This window comes from Anoplolepis gracilipes, chromosome 9 (assembly GCF_047496725.1).
Source record: "Anoplolepis gracilipes chromosome 9, ASM4749672v1, whole genome shotgun sequence".
Lineage (NCBI taxonomy): Eukaryota > Metazoa > Arthropoda > Insecta > Hymenoptera > Formicidae > Anoplolepis > Anoplolepis gracilipes.
In genome coordinates this window covers 9,468,991-9,486,687 of record NC_132978.1, presented here as the reverse complement: position 1 = coordinate 9,486,687, position 17,697 = coordinate 9,468,991, and the positions used below count along the sequence as shown (strand labels likewise).

The 17,697-nt window shown below is 37.9% G+C and overlaps 1 long non-coding RNA gene across 1 annotated transcript in view; it reads right to left on the bottom strand.

The window, feature by feature from the left end:
• LOC140669689 (uncharacterized) overlaps positions 1–17,697 on the bottom strand; it is a 280,179-nt gene that overhangs the window by 75,140 nt on the left and 187,342 nt on the right. The window lies entirely within an intron of this gene.

The window sequence follows — 17,697 nt, the reverse complement described above, 5'->3', positions numbered from 1 at the left end:
TCGAATCGAACGAATATATATTTCGCCTATAGATCGACACACAGATCTACACATATCTGTTCTGCACGAGCGAAACGGAGAGGATGGAAAATGTAGAGGAAGTACGGAATAGAGAGTCTGAATAGAGAGAGAAAGAGAGAGAAAGAGAGAGAGAGAGAGAGAGAGAGAGAGAGAGAGAAGATGGAGAGAAGGATTCACCTGCCACTACTCTACAAATTCAGCCAACACACTCTCCCTACCTTTCTCGTTTTCCTCACAGGAACTTTCCATCCTCTAGTCATTCCCCGAGCCGGCCCTCTCTCTCTTTCGTGCGTGCTCCAAAAGCGCCCCCTCAATTTAGCCCATCGGACTAATGGATTATTATACGCCTCTGTCTACATGAGAACGATCCCATTCTACCGAGACTCACCGTATCTTCTGCGAAGATACCTACTTTCGGATCGATTAACGAGTTCGTCTCGCTTCAACATGAGCATATATACACGTACACACGTACATACACGCCAATACACACACTAGCAGTCCAACTCTCTTGCGTCGAACGATGTGGCTAGCACGGCTATCACGCAACCGAGCCTGAGAGAATGATAGGTCCGCGGGGGCGAAAAGGAGAGAAAGACAGATAGAACGAATGAACCCGATTACGAAGTAGTCCAATTTTCTGCGGCGCTGGATACAAATTGAATTCCGCGTAGGATTAACGTTAACATCGACAGATTTCACGCGGCCGCTTTTGCGCTAGCTGTATTTCTGGGAGGCCGTTGGCCCAAACTGTCACCCATCCTGGGAAACAAAGTCCCCTACCTACCCTACGTGGATGTGCGCGCACGGTCGGGAACGTGTAATTCTGTAACATTCCCGATACAGACGTGGCTGGGTACGTTTTGTATGACATTTTCGACTGAGATTGACCTCGGTCGCGGATACGTAAAATTGCTTTTTTTTTTTTTAATCACGAGGGCTTGTTTGGTATCAACAAAACTCCGAGAAATCTCTTGTAAATGACAATCTGTAAGTTTCACGTGATAAATAGAAATTGTTTTTTTGCAGTGAAACGGATGATTTTGCAGTGAAACGGATGATATATATATATATATATATATATATATATATATATATATGTATATATGTATAAAGCATGTATAAGAAATATAATTGGTCGCGATATATGTGCAATTTTTAGGAAAGTAGAGCGTTCAAATAAAACTCCGAGAGAGTAATTATAAGATTAATTGTGCCACAATTATTTCAAAATCATAGTTTGCTGATATTAAAGCACAATAAATTGTCAAATATTTATACATACAGTATTATATATGTATATGTATATATATACATAATTTTATGTTTTTTAATATATTCACATATTTCATATAGTTATCTTTAATAAATTTTATTAAATATAATAATTAATAATAAATAATAATAAATAAATATTAAAGATTATTGAGGAGAAAGAATATATTATTGTATTTTATTAATCTAAAAATCTTTCCAAGCTTTCAATACGTGCAAATAAAAAATTATAAAGAGAATATATGGAAAATATATTGTAGCTATATCTCACGTTTAGAGAATATTAAAATGCGGGCGGGACTGAAGTCAACGCGTTCTTATCGGACTACGTGGCTTGTTTTCAAAATTCACCATCACGTTGCTGCCTGCAGCAAAAGTACAGAGATAAACAATATATTGCGATAAAAGAGGTAATCGTTTACGCTGCCGTGGCTCTTGCATAGAATTTATATATAACTGAATCATGCATTCGCCAACATATACGCATTAATATTTAATATAACTGGCATAATCTAACCACGTGTTTATACTTTTAGTCAGATTATTTATGTGTAAACAATAAACAAATTTTGGCAAGATAATGTGTCAAAAATGCAATTGTGTATTTAATAAAATTCTATATAAATAATAAATTATTATTATTATTCTTAGAAAACCGTAATTGAAATGTGTATAGTATTATTATTCATTTTTTTCTCATCAAACTTTTTTTGTCGACAGAACGCAGTTATTTATGAAAGATTAATTTTAAGGTCTTTGAAAATTTCACTGACGGATCAATACACGCATTTGACAATCATATTTATCATATTTATCATATGTATATTTCGCGCGGAATATAAACTACACTTTAGCGGTGGATGAAGGAAACGGTAGATCGAGTCGATGTAAAAGGTCTCTGAGCTTTCAGGAAAGAGAACTGCCGACATCTGCCGTCGTCCCGCTAATGCACCGTTGCATAAGAAATTGGGGAAATTAACTTACAACCGACTAAATTCCTATGATGAGGGAAAAGCGACGAGGCAGGAAGGCTGGATAAGATCAAGAAGTGGAGTGCGAGGCGAAGGGCCGGTTGAAGAGGGGCGGTAAAACGGCGGCACCGTTGAAATCGTTATTGAGCCTCTTTCCAGACTTTCGTCGCCGGGAGTCGTCGACTACCATTTTCTTTAAGTTCCACGAGATCGTTCGACTTTCCCGCTCGCTTTCCTTTCTCGGAAAAACTTTCTTAATTCGAGCTTTCCCGGGCCTTCTCGACAAAATGCAACGACCCTGGAGGATCTTCTCTCGCCAAGTTCGCCGGAATAAGACATTCGTTAGATTCGGTTTAGCCGGTGTAACTGTGTTAGGGAAACGGCTGGAATGCTACGTTGCGTCGCGTTGTTACACAACGAGGTTGCTGAATAATTCGGCATGATATCAAGAATTAGTTCAGCGATCGATACCACAAATAACCGCTGTCTGTTCCGATAATTATCAATCTGCAATATCTCATTAATTAATTAGCGTATGTGAGACGTAAATTAAATCTCCTGATAATAGGGATGTCGCTCAATTTCAGATAGATGTCCCTCGAAAATATCTATTCGTTATTAAGTTTGAAAGACGTAGTTCGCGTATTGTAGTCTGTTCGTTCAAAATTAAACTAATTAATGTGTCATAAAAAAGGAAACTTGATATGACATAAATTTTGATTGAAACGTGAAGAAAAAGTCACGAGTCTCTCCGCCGTCTCTCAAATACCTGAAATTCGCTCTTCGGGCGGCAAAAAGAGAACAAAAATACGAGAGTTTCCTCTCGCTAAGCACGCTCCCATGGCCATATCCTTAAAAGATCCTCTTATCCTCGTCAGGGGGTCTATATAGAGGTATAAGAACGTCCGTTGGAATGGGGTGTGTCTTCCTTTCGGAGAAGAAGGAGCCATGCATCTCCGAGCTAATAGAGCCAGAGTGTTGCCCGCATGCCTCGGCACGCTGCCTTCGATCAATTTATTATACTCACTTAAGCTCGCGCACTACCCTGTGTCGTTTTGCCCTTTTTACGCCTCAAGCACCGGTTGCATCTTGCTTCGTTTTTACTTCGCTGCGCATTGACTGTGTTGATCTCTCTGCCTCCCTCTCCCTCCCCCCTCCCCCTCATCCCTTCACCTCTTTCTAACACACATACGCGCGCACGCCCATCGGGCGATTACTTACCATTTACCTTAATCCTTCTTATCTCTCATCACATACATTTCTTCTCGCGTGTCTTGGCGTCATTGATTCTTTTTAAAATTACTATCATAAAATTAGATCAAAGTTTATTTTTCTCCTTTCTTTACAAATATCTGATTCCGTAATATCAATAAAACTTATCTTTACAATATAAAACAGTATATGCGAAACCTGTACGATATGTCGTGAGATAATTTAAGAAAAAGTAATTTTTATTTTTGAGATCTTCTATCCAATCCTCACACAAAATTAAAATTCAAAGTAAAATGTATATCCGTAAATATTTTACTATATTATTAAAAGTTAGAGTTTGAAAAATTCTGAATTTTAAAAACTGAAAGTACTTACTAAAATTTATAAAAATATAATAAAAATAAATACAAAAATAAAATAGGTTTAGAAACTTATAAACATGTAAAATAATATAATATTCTAAAGAAAGATTGATACAAACAATATAGCATATAAACAAATAACTAAACTAAAGATTTTTGATGAATAAATTGCTTAGACGAACTAAGTTCGTATCAACTCTCTGAGGCACGATAATTGATGAGAAACAGGAAAATGTCGATTTAGAAAATCTATTCTACTTATATATAAAATCTCCTATCTTTTATCAGACAAAACATTTGTCATTCATTTAACACTTGGGCACTTTCAACAACATCTCGCGCATCATAGAAAACCTGTCCGCGAGCGATTATGATGCGGTGGTAGTTTAAGTTCTCGTAATAACAGGCCTCGAACGCGCGCAACGTTGAGAATGCGCCTCGGGCTTGGAAACGTCGATCCCACCACTTCGATTAGTAGTCTTGACGTTAGTGCGGCAGGCACCGAGCCCCTGAGATAGTTTCAGTTACCATCGATAAAGTGCTAACGCTTGATTCCATCTCGTTTAAAGTTGAAGTCGTGCTCTCGTTACAGAGCCACGATAGCACGTCCCAGAATGCATCTCGACGCGATAAAATGCATCCGTTATATGATCTCAAGAAGAAGGAGTCTATAATTAGCACATTACTTTATCAGCGGTGTTATCGCGCTCTTGCTCGCAAAATTTGCGCGAGTAAATGGACTGCTTATCTCAAAATCTCAAATGCAAAGTACGAGTAGTTATTACATAAAATGTGTATTACAATTTAATATTAATGGCAAATTTTTTTATGTTGCCGTAAAAGTTTTAGGAACAGTTATGCTTTTTTACGCTGAATATATACGTAAGCTTAGTCATTTTTTCTCTTCCATGCTTCTATTTTTCTCGAATTAACGGCGAATATATATATCAACGTTCTAATGTTGTCGCGAGTTTTTCGATAAAACGACAAAATATGTACAGAGAATGTATATAATACATATTGTACTCATTCCAAAATAGATGAAAGTTTTTGATCAATTATTATTCCAAGTCTCTCATACGCTAATTAATTATTATATTAGTGAGGCTTGCTGATGAGAACCAGAAGTGGTCATTCACGAGTAACGTAGTATAGATTGTTGACGAGAATACACTCCACGAAATGGCAGAGACGTTTAGAAAGGGCGTTTGTAGACGCGCTTAAACATGCAGAATGTATGTATATATAGGTAGTTCAGGACGACCACGTAAAACGCGAAACGTCAAACGGTTACGGCAGCCCACTGGGGCTTTACGAGACTTTACGATGGTCGTACGAGCCGAGATTTGACATAGGAGAATACGAGGGGGCCTCGGGGGTTTATCTCAGAGCCGGTGCAGTTTGCGACTCTGGCACTTGCCGCCGCTTCCGCCTCGTCTATAAATATGAGCAGTGATAAAATTCATTGGCCCCTGGTTGACCTACCAGCACCCTCGGGATCGCTCGCGAGAGAAAGAGAGAGAGAGAGAAACAGCCATATTAGATAGATATAGATTATACAAACTTTCATCAATTTTATTTCCTCTTTATGGATAATATAACATTTTTCTATAAAATTATTAGTTTTTTTTTATATGATTAAGGATGAAAAACACACGTATGGAAATACGTGCTCACTTAATTACAAAGTGTATATTTTAAAAAAAGTAATAATTTTCGTTCAAACTGTTGTCGCCATAATTAAAAAATTATGTAGATTTCGATATTGCTTAAATGGTAAATTTATTAACAAGATATAGTGAGAAATTTGTTAAGACTAATATACATATAACTTTATCATTATAGAAAACCGATATTCCAAATAGGTTAGTACAAAAATGATAGTAAAAAATATTGAAGATGAGAATAATTCAAGATTACAGACTTGATCGATTTAATTATTCACGTCTCGCGCAAAAAAAAACCCCGAGGAAGAAAGGCTCAGGGCTATTTTAAAATTACGGACGATATCTCATTTTCTCGATAATGTTGTCATATAGTAAAAAAAAAAAAAAAAAAATGGGAAGAATTATAAGTCAAAGTCGCTTATATTATATAATAATGACATAGATAACCACGATAGTAATGTAAAGGATGAGAAAGTGAGAAAGGAGGCGAATGACAGAAGGAAATCAAAAGCAATCGATTGGCGGAAAAGAAATAACGAAAAAAAACCTTCATTTAAAATGCCTTGCTTGTTTATTTGTTCGCTTGCCTAGATATCAAATGGTTTCAGTCGAAATGCTTATAGGCAGAGAAGAATGAAGAAGAATGAAAAGAAGAAATGACAGGAGAAAAAAAAAGAGCAAACCGGTAAGAATGACATCCCTTGAGATGCCACGGGCCACAATCAAAAGTGCACGAAACGAGCTGAGAAAAATAAGAGAGAGAGAGAGAGAGAGAGAGAGAGAGAGAGAGAGAGAGAGAGGGAGATAAAAATATAAAAAGCGACGAAAGATAGCGAAAGAGGTAAAGCGGTCACGCTTGAATGAAGATTTCAAGTTTTTCCGCCTTTTGAGCAGCGTATAATTGAAACTTGAAAAGTATAGACGCGCGACATAGAAACCGGCCGCGCATTAAAACGATCCAGTATATATACGACCAGACTAGTAACAAAAGGCAAATTCTTAATGATCCCGGCCTAGATAGGGCTAGTTTTTATCTTCGCAGTTAATAACGATGGTGGTCTTATTGTCTCGCGTCCTGCGGGTTCTTCGCGTTGGTAATTCGCTCCTTTGATGCGCAATCGGCGGGATATTTTTTTCATCAATAACGGGATTCCATTTCGATATAGCGGAATCCATTAGCCATCGTTTTCTCGCGTAAGAACGATCGGCAATAGCTTTTTGATGTATAGTTTGATAGAAAGAATACAATTCATGCCTTTCTGAAATGTTTTTCCCTCAAGAAGCCCAACAATATTTTATATTTCGATGGCTTTGTACTCGCGGGCGAAAAACGATTTCTAACAATCATGCAAGAATTCGTAAAGCGAATTTGAGAATGGAAAGAGAGAGAGAGAGAGAGAGAGAGAGAAAGTGTAAGAGTTTATGGTGCGAAACAACAACGTCGCTGAAAATTGCGAGATCCCGTAATTTTCAGCGCGTCGAGTATTTCATAAATAAAAAGTTTTCCAACGATATGTCCACAACGAGTGGTCGAGTTGAAAGAAATTCGCGAACTCTCCATAGCACACTTTTCTCTCGCAGCTTATGATAGTTTTCCAGAAAATAATATCACGATATCTTTCCCGACACTGTTACTCGTTTTCTGCTCGACCGCACGGAACGAGATTTATTTTTCGTTTCGAATTCGTTTTTATTATTCGCGACAAAATCTTGCGCGAGCAAATTTCTTATTTAGTTATTCTAAAATCATCTTTATCTACAAATTCGTTGTATTTACCGAATATCAAATTTTTGAAATAGAGATACTTCAATTTTATGCAATAATTGTTTGTCTAACAATACGTTGTCAATTTTTTAATTTAATCTTTTAATTTTAATTTATAATGCGTTTATTTCTATTAATTATAAATTCCTATTTTTTTTTACCGAAATTGACTCGATCTTATACTCATTTTCTTCTATTCAAAAGCAACTTCCTCATATCATTCTTGCACTGCGATATGTTGTGTCATGCACCTATGCCACGTCAAGTGAATCACGACTGACGTAAAATCCTGGTAACAAAATCGTGAGAAAGAAATGCATGGGGTGCCGCGTCAGTGTCAGTAGCGCACAATTTAATACCGCGAACGGTGCGGTGGGGCGAACGACCAAGACGACTGTACGAGGTTATTCGGGCAGTAAATAAACCTGTCTACCTTAAAACAATAAGAACATCTTCCGGACTGAGTACGCATCACTCCTTCGTTTCTCTGCCTTTTTCCCGAGCAATTTCGCTCGGACGGGAGGCCTCAGAACAGGAGAGGGGAAGGGCAGACGAGAGACGGCAGACGGGACAAGAGCGAGAGAGCACCTGCAATATTTGTCAGAACCATCCCAAGGACAAATTGAAATGACGTGTATGAGATGGAGTTGTCACGGTCCCGCTGGTATACACACGAAGAAAGAAAGAGATAGAAAAAGGAGGGAGAGAAAGAGAAAAAGTTACATGGTACGCAGCACGCGATACCACCGGCTAGATTTGTCTGCGCTCGCGCGGATAAAATGCGAGGAAAACGTCTCACCTACAACTCGCGGAAAAACTGCTTTCGAGGTCCTCGAACGTAATTTTAGCAGGCTGCCGAGAAATTCTCGCTTTACACTCGCGTATACTTTGTCACAAATAATTTAACATTTCAAGTAGTTGTTATTTCGGAATATCAAAAAGACAATGAATGCAAAAATATACCTCGTATTAAAAGAAATATTTCTTTCATAATTATCGCTATTTGTAATTGTGACTTAATGTTAAAGAATGTACAAAAGATAACGAATCTCTTTGATTATGCAGACAACATTAAAAAAAAAAAGTTTTCTCTACGCAAACACACCTGGTAATTGTTATTCAGCTGATTTCGTCGCTGAGTTAATGCAGTACAGAATAAGAAGCAACATGTGCATGATGGTAGAATACATTTCATAAGACACGTTCTGAACTTTTGATTGCTTTTTAACTCATACATATATTAGCCAGATATTACTCGTACAATTTCATATAATTTTTTATATTTATATAATGTAACTGATGCAAATTAAAGATAAACTCTCTCATCGTCATCATCCAGTCATTGATTCATTATACATCATTCGCATTTTCGCGTGCTCATTATATCCCAATATAATAACGCTCAGGTACGAAAGGCGTCCTTGAAATGGAACATTTATTTCACAGCAACGTCATGCTTCGTTGGCATCTTTTTGCATCATCACCCTTACATATTCCTGATACATGCCTGGCAGTTCTCGTTCAAGGCCGTTCTTTCGTCCTCGTTCGACGACCGTTGTAAGCTTGGCGCTACTATATCATTAATTATCGAGATGAGCTCATTAATAATAACCAGAAAAGGAGTACGTACACGCCGATAGCATGGAAAGTTATCCTTTGTCCCAACTTCCGGCCTTGTAAGGCTTTTCACGATGTCGAGCGACATGACGGGGCAACGAAATTTTCATCGCTCTTCCTTTCTTTTCATTCAATCCTGCGCAAAGCCCCGTAGAATTTTATTCGAAAAAAATCGATAAACATGCTTACGACCTTTCCACTTGTCAGGAAAATGGATAAATTTTGTAAATCTCTCATTATGTCTATTTTTTCGATTAATATTTCCTATAAAAAAATAATTCTATATTGTTTTAATCAATTGTTGTACGCATTTTTTAAATAATAATTTATCTGCCTTAACAAGTGGAATCAACAAAGAATTCAATTCGCGTGAGTTTTCGTTTCAACAAAAGTATTTGAAGCATTTTCTACTCCTAAAATTAACTTATTTCCTGTTCTTCCTAATCACACACATTCTCCGCAATTAAGCGATCAAGCTAACAACACAGGACACACGCAGAGCCAAGTTCGTGCTATGAATACCTTGAAAGTGTTCTTAACCGATACTACACCAATGATGTATTCGTTCAGAAATACACGTGCTGCGATGTAACACATTCATAAACGATTAAACATGTATCGTGCATATATGCGAGATGCTGTCTAAGGTACTAAACGAAAATTGTAGGCCTAGTACGTAGGCTGTTCCTAATTATATGCCATTAACCGAGGCACCGGTATGTGCGGTTGTATCCTATGCACGTGTGTCTACACGAAGGATAACGCTCTCGTGCATCGAGGTTATGCATATCTGTTTCGAATGCATACGTGCCATCAGAAATTCACGTGAGGTCGTAGGTCGTGATATTCGATAAAACTTATTTTTCTATATCTACAACTTGCGAGCTAGAATATTTATTATTTTTTAACAATTGATAATAAATTTTTAAAATAAATTACTTAATAATATAAAAGATTTTATGAATTCTGAAAATATACGCAAAATACAAAATAATTTAAAGGTATAAACATTCTTCTTCTTGCAAATCAATATTGATATGTCATTGATAAAACTGAATCATTAATACATGCATTTAAATTAAATAAAAAATGAGGCACAATGTACGGTACGTACATTGTACTGTGATGAATTAAAGTATTTCTTGAAAATGATCGTAATACAATTCTGATACATAGATACAATCTAATCTGCGCGACCCTTGTCCCTTGTAATTTACGTTATCTCGAATCTGCAGGGTCGAACACGAAATGTGTCGCGTCCACTTGGTTTAATGGCACTTAACGCGTGGCACGAGAAAATTGTACGGTCCTTTGTTGGGCGCAATAGACATTTACTATCGTTGGACAAGAATAAAAAGAACGATAAAAAAGAATAATACAAGTGATAGAAAGTATTATAAACAAACTTTCAAATATAATAAATTAAGTTAATAATATTTAATACTCGTCGATTTTACTTCTGATATTCGATATGCGTTTATAATCATCACGGTTAAATTCTCATTAATATCTGCAAATAAATAATAAGATCATTTTTTGATCTAGAATAATACAACGATTTTTACCGGATTCGCATATAGGGAAAAAATCAGAGATAAACATAGCAAAAGTCACGTGATGTTTTTAATGAAATTTCTGTCACAGTAGGAAAACGGAATCCATAACTAGTGATTAGTCAAAGTAAATAAGCTGAACTCTGATCTCAAATTCAAAATTACGAACTACACCAGTAGCGTCGCGGCGACGAGTCATCTCTCTTCGCGGAACAACCGTCTAGAGACGTAATAACTTTATTATCGCGCACCGCGGAAACGGTAATTTTGATTTGTCACACCAAACGCAGACGAGGCGTCCGAAATCAATTACAAAGTTCGGAGATAGCGGCCGCAACATCGTGCGGTTCCGTAGCCGTTGCTCTGATTATTCATTAACCAGTGCGGATAGAACAGTAACGAGTAATCGCGATATTTCTTCGACATAGTTAATTTCAGAGACTGTCAACAACTTTTCCGTATCATTATGATGCATTAATAGTGCAAACGTATATAAAAAAAATTACAGCTACCATAAATGTCAGTATCAATAATAAACACGAAAGTACGATACGCTTGAGAACTAATTATACTAATCAAATATATATGTAAATTAGAGCAAAATTCTTAATGCAGAAATTAATCTAACAGTCAACATCGTTAACGAAACGCTATCGGAAACGTGTAAGTAACTCAGTAAATCAAAGTTTATCTCTGCGTCGGTGACATGTTTTATATACGTAAATAAAGCGTAAATAACTAGTGCCGTGAGACGCGTTTCCTCTCTAATCGTTACGCGGCAAGAAAAGCGTGGAACGTGACAGCCGCGGACATTCTCATACCGCAGAAAAAGGAATTCCTGATACGCAAAGTGCAAAGTGGTCTCCTTCTACCGAAAGCTCTTTCGCGTTACTTTATTTCCCATGCTTCGCGTTGCATTTTCACGTGCCCGCATGCTCGTGTACACACACACACACACACACACACAGACACACACACACATATATATATAGACTATACAGTGCCGTCGGTCGGAAGAAAAAGTTCCGCGACGTTGCCCGGTAGACGAAAGTGGACCGAATAACCGGACTTGTTGTGAAGGACGCGGAGGGTGGTTTCGGGTCCGCGGTTAACCGGAAAGCGCCAGTTCCGGCGACGCGACGGTATAAAACTCACGGGATGCATCCGCGCGTTTCTTGCATCCCGGCAGCGTTGCTTTTTACGCCGAGAGCACTTTCCGGAACAAAATCTAGCTCGAGACTACGACAATCTAAAACCTTAGCCTTAACGTCGCGATCGTAACCTTAGCCAGCAATATTCCGTTTCTTGCGCAAGATAACATTTGATACGGTACTGCCGAGGACAAGGTCGACTTTTTTACCCCGCTCGAAGTCGTCAAACTTATCACCGCCGCGTAACGTCGCGTCTAAACATTATGCATAGACGAGATTTAAAGCTTAAGGCGCGCCCGCGGCTCACTTTGCATCGTGAATTGAATTTAAAGCACGCAATGCGCGCACATATCGTACGTCAAGTTCCGCGTTAGCGGATAAATAGTGGAGTTGGTTGAAATTCAACACCGATGTTAATATACCCTCCGCGTAATGTATTCGGCGCTCTAAAGTTAACTCCTAAATTAAAGTGCCTTTAAGTTCACCGCGAAATTCATGGAAAGTCGCCGCGAGACCATTCTCGCGATATATTAAATTCATGGCGCATTGGTGCCTGCCTAGTACCTGTAAAAGTCGAAAAGCAATGACCTGGGAATTAAATGAGAGTAAAAAATATTAAATTTGTCACGTGCGCACGCGCGCGACATAAGCGTTATATCTAGAGATGTCGCTATCTCTTCCCTCGGTATTGATATAATGTGCATCAAAAATTTCGCGTGCCTCGGCTTTTTTCAACCAAGATTCCGTACTCTTTAATAGCCCGGCCTTAACGTCAAGCGCACTCCTCGTTTCTGTGGAGAACAGGTCTGAATATTTTATGCCATATTTTAAAGCAACAGCACCTGGACTTAAAACTTCTTTTTCGAGTCGGCTGCTTTAGTTAATGTTTAAAGAGATATGTTCGTATCCCTGTATTGTGTATATGGTGAATTGTGTATATGCCGCAGCAGATTTCGTGGTTGTAAATTTTTACAACTGCGGAAGAAGATTGTATACACTTGAGACATATAACAATAATATTTATCTCTCCGATTGAAATTTAAATAAATGTAGTGTACATTTTTTTATCCAATGTCGAATTGTGTAGTAGTTACGTAAATATTTTAAGTAGATTTGTAGTATTCATACATTTTATTCTCAAAATATTTTCTAAAATAATAATCATGTAGCGTGTACAGATATAGCAAAATATGTATAGATATATATATCGAAAAATCCAATAGCTATTTAAAGAAACAAAAAGATCGTAAGATAAATTTAAGAGATTTTTGGACAAAAAATTCAATAGAGTAAATAATGTCCATTTCTCTCTCTTTTAGCATGCCGTGATATGAATAGGAAAATAATATGACAAAATACACAGTGTGAATCTTTTTCGTCCTAAATTTAATACATAATATAATTGACGTCAAACACATAAAATTTTAAAACAATAATAACGCGTGATTAATCGTGACACGCAATAAAAAAGATATTTTATAGTAATTTCGTTTTCCTATTTGCAGTAATCGTTAAAGTTAAGAATCATGACATGAGATAATTTTGTACGATATCCTTGACAAATCGTTTCGTTTAAATAGTTCCCGACATCTACGTATTAGAGTCGACTTCTAACAATCAACGTGTATGTGTAATCTACGAACGTATCTCCACGTGTCTCGGTAATCGCTCTACCCTGTCATCCCGGTAAAGTATTTCCCAAACCTTTGACGGTAGTATCTTCTGAGCTCGACGGAAGTAGATCGATTGATTGGTCTCTACGCCTCACGGAATATGTCGATAACATCATTAATCAACGCACGCGCGCAAAATACACCTCACGCAAAATCCTCGTGCGCGTTTGTCTATTTTCGTCTCGCACGGCTAACGTTCGCAATCGAATCAACTGGATTTAGGTAGAAAATCGAAGTAGTGATTTTTCGTGCGGTACGAAAAGGCACGTAAACAGAATTTCGAACGTGGCTTATCTTTTAACGATCGTACAAATTGTGGAGACTATGTTCGATGCTGTGGCTGTTACAGTTTTTCCGTGTATTATTATTGACATTTATTATTTTCATTTGCCATTTACCGTTGTAAATCGTTTAATACATATACAGATGTGACAAATAAATATTAAATATAATATTAATTTGGTTAATATTTTTCTTCCAATAATGATAATATTGCGCCAATTATTGCGAAAAATTCTACGTTTTTATCTTCTATATTTTATAAGGAAGAGCTTTTCACAGCGTCTGACAATCGAATCGCAACATGCAAGATAGATACTTATTGTTTGCTTGAAAAGCAGCGCGTAATCGCGACATAACGGTCCGTGAACGCCAGAAACTGTGTTTTACATAAAGCGCACTCGCGAAAAGCATCTTGGAAGAACGGACGATGTACACGCTTGCATAATTTACGACGCGAATTTAACGACTATATCCCTCTTGCACTCCGACTTTTTACTCCTGCCTCATCTCGCCTCTTCGTGTTTTGCTCCGCCGCCTAAATCTCTCGAGTTGTGTTCTTGCTCGTTCAGAAAAATATACAATTGTGGAACAAGCCATTGCTCACATAATAGTACACACAGTGTTTCAGACTTGTTCCATATTCTTTAAATTATTTTTCTCGTTTCTCAGAACTGATCATATTCTAACCATCTGCTGTTTTCTTTAATTTTATTTGATAAAATTTGAAAATCAATTAATTTTTTTAAAATTCTTTATAAAAATTGACACGAAACAGAGAGATGTGCTTTAATTCTTGTTATCTCGAGTTTAAAAAATTAATACTCGTACGCTCTTGCGACAAATTAATGACGTCGATATTTAAGTACGTGATCGTCTCCTACATGCAAACCACGCTTTCGCTGCCTGATGAGGAAAGTTGCTATGCTTTAACCGCTTTCCCGCAGAAAACTTTGCAAGTTAAAGTATTCAACGTATCGAAGACTCCGGAGCGGTTGAACGGGCCAAAGTGTAGTTTCTAATTAATTTCATCTAACGACCATAACCATTCCGTAATTACCGTGAAACAACGTTCTCCGTTATGTTTCTGAAGAACGAACACCTCTTAACTTAACGTCGCGTCGCCGTGTTTGTCACCGAGCAGAGCGACAAAAGAAATTCAAGAACATAAACTCGCCCTTCCCACTTTCAGGTTGCGCGCGACTATATGTATATGTATCCTGACGGAAGGAAGTGTCTCATTGTTAAACTTTTACTTTATACTCACGCGCTAAATGCGCTAACGCACCAAGCTGGATGAGAATTCTCACTTTTATGACGCCATCCTTGACGTAATTTCGGAGGGTGTCTGCTGACATCAACGAAGAAATATACAATGCGTCGTTTCATTTAAATTGTAGCAGGCAGCGTTTAGAAGAAACACATACAAAATTAATTTGCAGAACTGCTTTGCGCTGCTGCACATTTTCATTTTATATATTTACCTAACATAGAGAATAGCTTTCCATACGATTAAAGAAATAAATGTCGAAAATTTTGCTAAGAAAATACAATGCAATCTACTTTTGATCTCAAATTGCATTTATGTAACATAAATTTTACATTCGTATTTAAATGTCCAGTTATCAGATGATTATAAATAGCACAGGATAAGCGGTGAAAAGAGAGATCTTCGTGTTTTCGCAAATGCATCTGATATCCTATTTTATACAAAAGACAAAACAATATAAATCACGCACGTCAATGTAAATCAACAAATATTAATCGCTTATAGAAGCTAATCGCGGAAAACCATTATTCTTGTTATTTCAGTTCGATAATTTCTGCATTTGCTACACGAACTGATGAAAAATATCGCTCGGATATCGAGGCGGTGGCTAAATTAAAGCCTCGCCGAGTAAAATCGCGGTGTGATTAACGTGCTCGCGTTCCTCGCTCCTTGAATACCTACTCAAGTTAAAAATCCCTTTAGCAAAGGAAACTAATCAAGTACAGAAGTTACGTATTTCCAAGCGAGATAGCCGAGGAGTTCCGCGCTTCACAGTCGGCAGACAGCGAAAAACGAACGAGTATTTTTCTACAACTCGCGATGCGTTACGAGAGCGAAGGGAGACGGAAAATGTATACATGCACCTACACGCATATCATATGTACATTCACGCGCGCATCGCAGCTTTCTGCAACACTGTGTGCGTCTATCGGGATTGCGCGAATCGCGATTCTCGCGCCCTCGCTTCATCAGTCGTCGATTGTTTCCGTGGAAAAGTTAATTGAACTTTGATTTCGACCGGTAACTAAAATCTCCGGACGTACGCCGTCCGGCCATTGATTTACATTAGTTTTCATTACCACGCGAACGCGTCGTAGGGATTTTTTTACGATAGCAGCTATCGCTGCGGGAGAGCAAGGACAATCGTTTCGAGAATGATCAAGATTTCTGGTACGAAGTGTTTCTCGAATAAAATTGTTTTCCTCCTTTCACTTAAAAAAAAAAAAAAAAAAAAAAAAAAGCTGCAAGAAATGCGATCCAATATATTGATGGAAAATTGGTAGCATGCAGAATCGTTGCAAAAGAAATCGACAATGAATGGATCAGAATTCCAACAATAAAGCCGCTCACGGACGCCGATAAGCTCGCTTAATTGAATGACGGAAAGCCATCGCCGGTAACGCGTGTCATGCGACGACTATCACTTCGTTCACAGTGAGATAGGAAAATACAATGTGTGTGAAAAATCGAGGGAAATGGATAAAAAAATCGCGGGCTATTCGTGCGCCAAATATTAAACGTTTTACGCGGCCGGGCTCGCTATATTTACCCTTTAATAAAAATCCTGGTAACCGTTGGAGTTTAATAAATTCGAACTGCAAATTCGTAGGTACGGTCCGCGCTCTCGGTCTTTCCGCCTCGTCGGTCCTGTTTTAACCAGAGTTCTCCTATACCTCGTATGTGACATCCGTTGCGCCAACATCGATCGGCGATCGTAAATGGATTCCCATTAAAGTACACCGCAAGGGGCGACGCCAGCAGAACGCAATAAGCCCGGGATAAGAATTAAATGAGAACAAAGGAGCCGTAAAATAGAAACGGTCAATTCTGGCGTAAGCGAGAGTAGAAGAAGAAGGAGAAAGACGAAGAGAGATTTTAAAAGGGCTAGGCACGACCGCAGGCCGTTTCCTCCCGCTTCTTTTTGCCCATCAACTCTCTCTTCGAGACTCGTTCTTCGAGGTCCGTCGCCTTCGCTTCGACCGTCTTCTTCTACGATTCGCGCGGTCATTTTATCGACACTTGCATTGTACCAAAAATTTTGTCCCCTTTCCGTCGTCTTCGTGGCGACATTCCAACTACGCGCATATTTTAAATTTAATTCATATCTTTCTTTATTGTTTTAAATCTTTAGCCGAGACATTTCTCTGTCTTTTACGTTTCTTACAAAACATAACTGTAGTCGTCATGTCACAAACTGCTTAACCTCTTTGTGATATACTATTTTCCGTGGTAATACGTATTAAAAGGGAGCATTGACGAATCACAAGCAGAGATAGGCCGTGTGCGCTGCCCCTACAGTTTGTACGTAAACGCATGAGCTTGTTTACCAAACAACCTGTCAAAGCTTTGCCCACCCAATTTTCCACGAACAGTTAAGCCAACAATGTAGTGCCACCCAGGTACTCGCTATCTCTCTTCTTCTCCCTCCTTCCCCTTCGTACATGTAATTGTATTCACTAAAGTAAGGGAGAGGAAAAAGGGATGGAGAGGAAGGGTGACAGAAGCAAGAGAGAGAAGGACCACAAACTTGAACTGTTTTTCAATTCACTTGGCTACTTGAAATTTAGAAACATCTCTTTTCTCTGAAACCTGGTTATATTGTACGTCATCTTAATCTTCACTCAAATCTTCTATTAATGTAAAAGTAAGAAAGAAAGAGAGGATGAAATACTCGTAAAATATCACGAATATTTTAACTAAAAATAAACTAAACTTTAGAAATTTAAAATAACAGTGACGTGTAATCAGTGATAATTTTCATATTGCTTGGAATGAATCTCTTTTATTTTTTATTATTAATATTTTTGCTGAAGAAAAATAATATAAAATAATACTTTTTTATGTATTAAAATATTTTTTATCCCTGTCTTGGGAAATATAT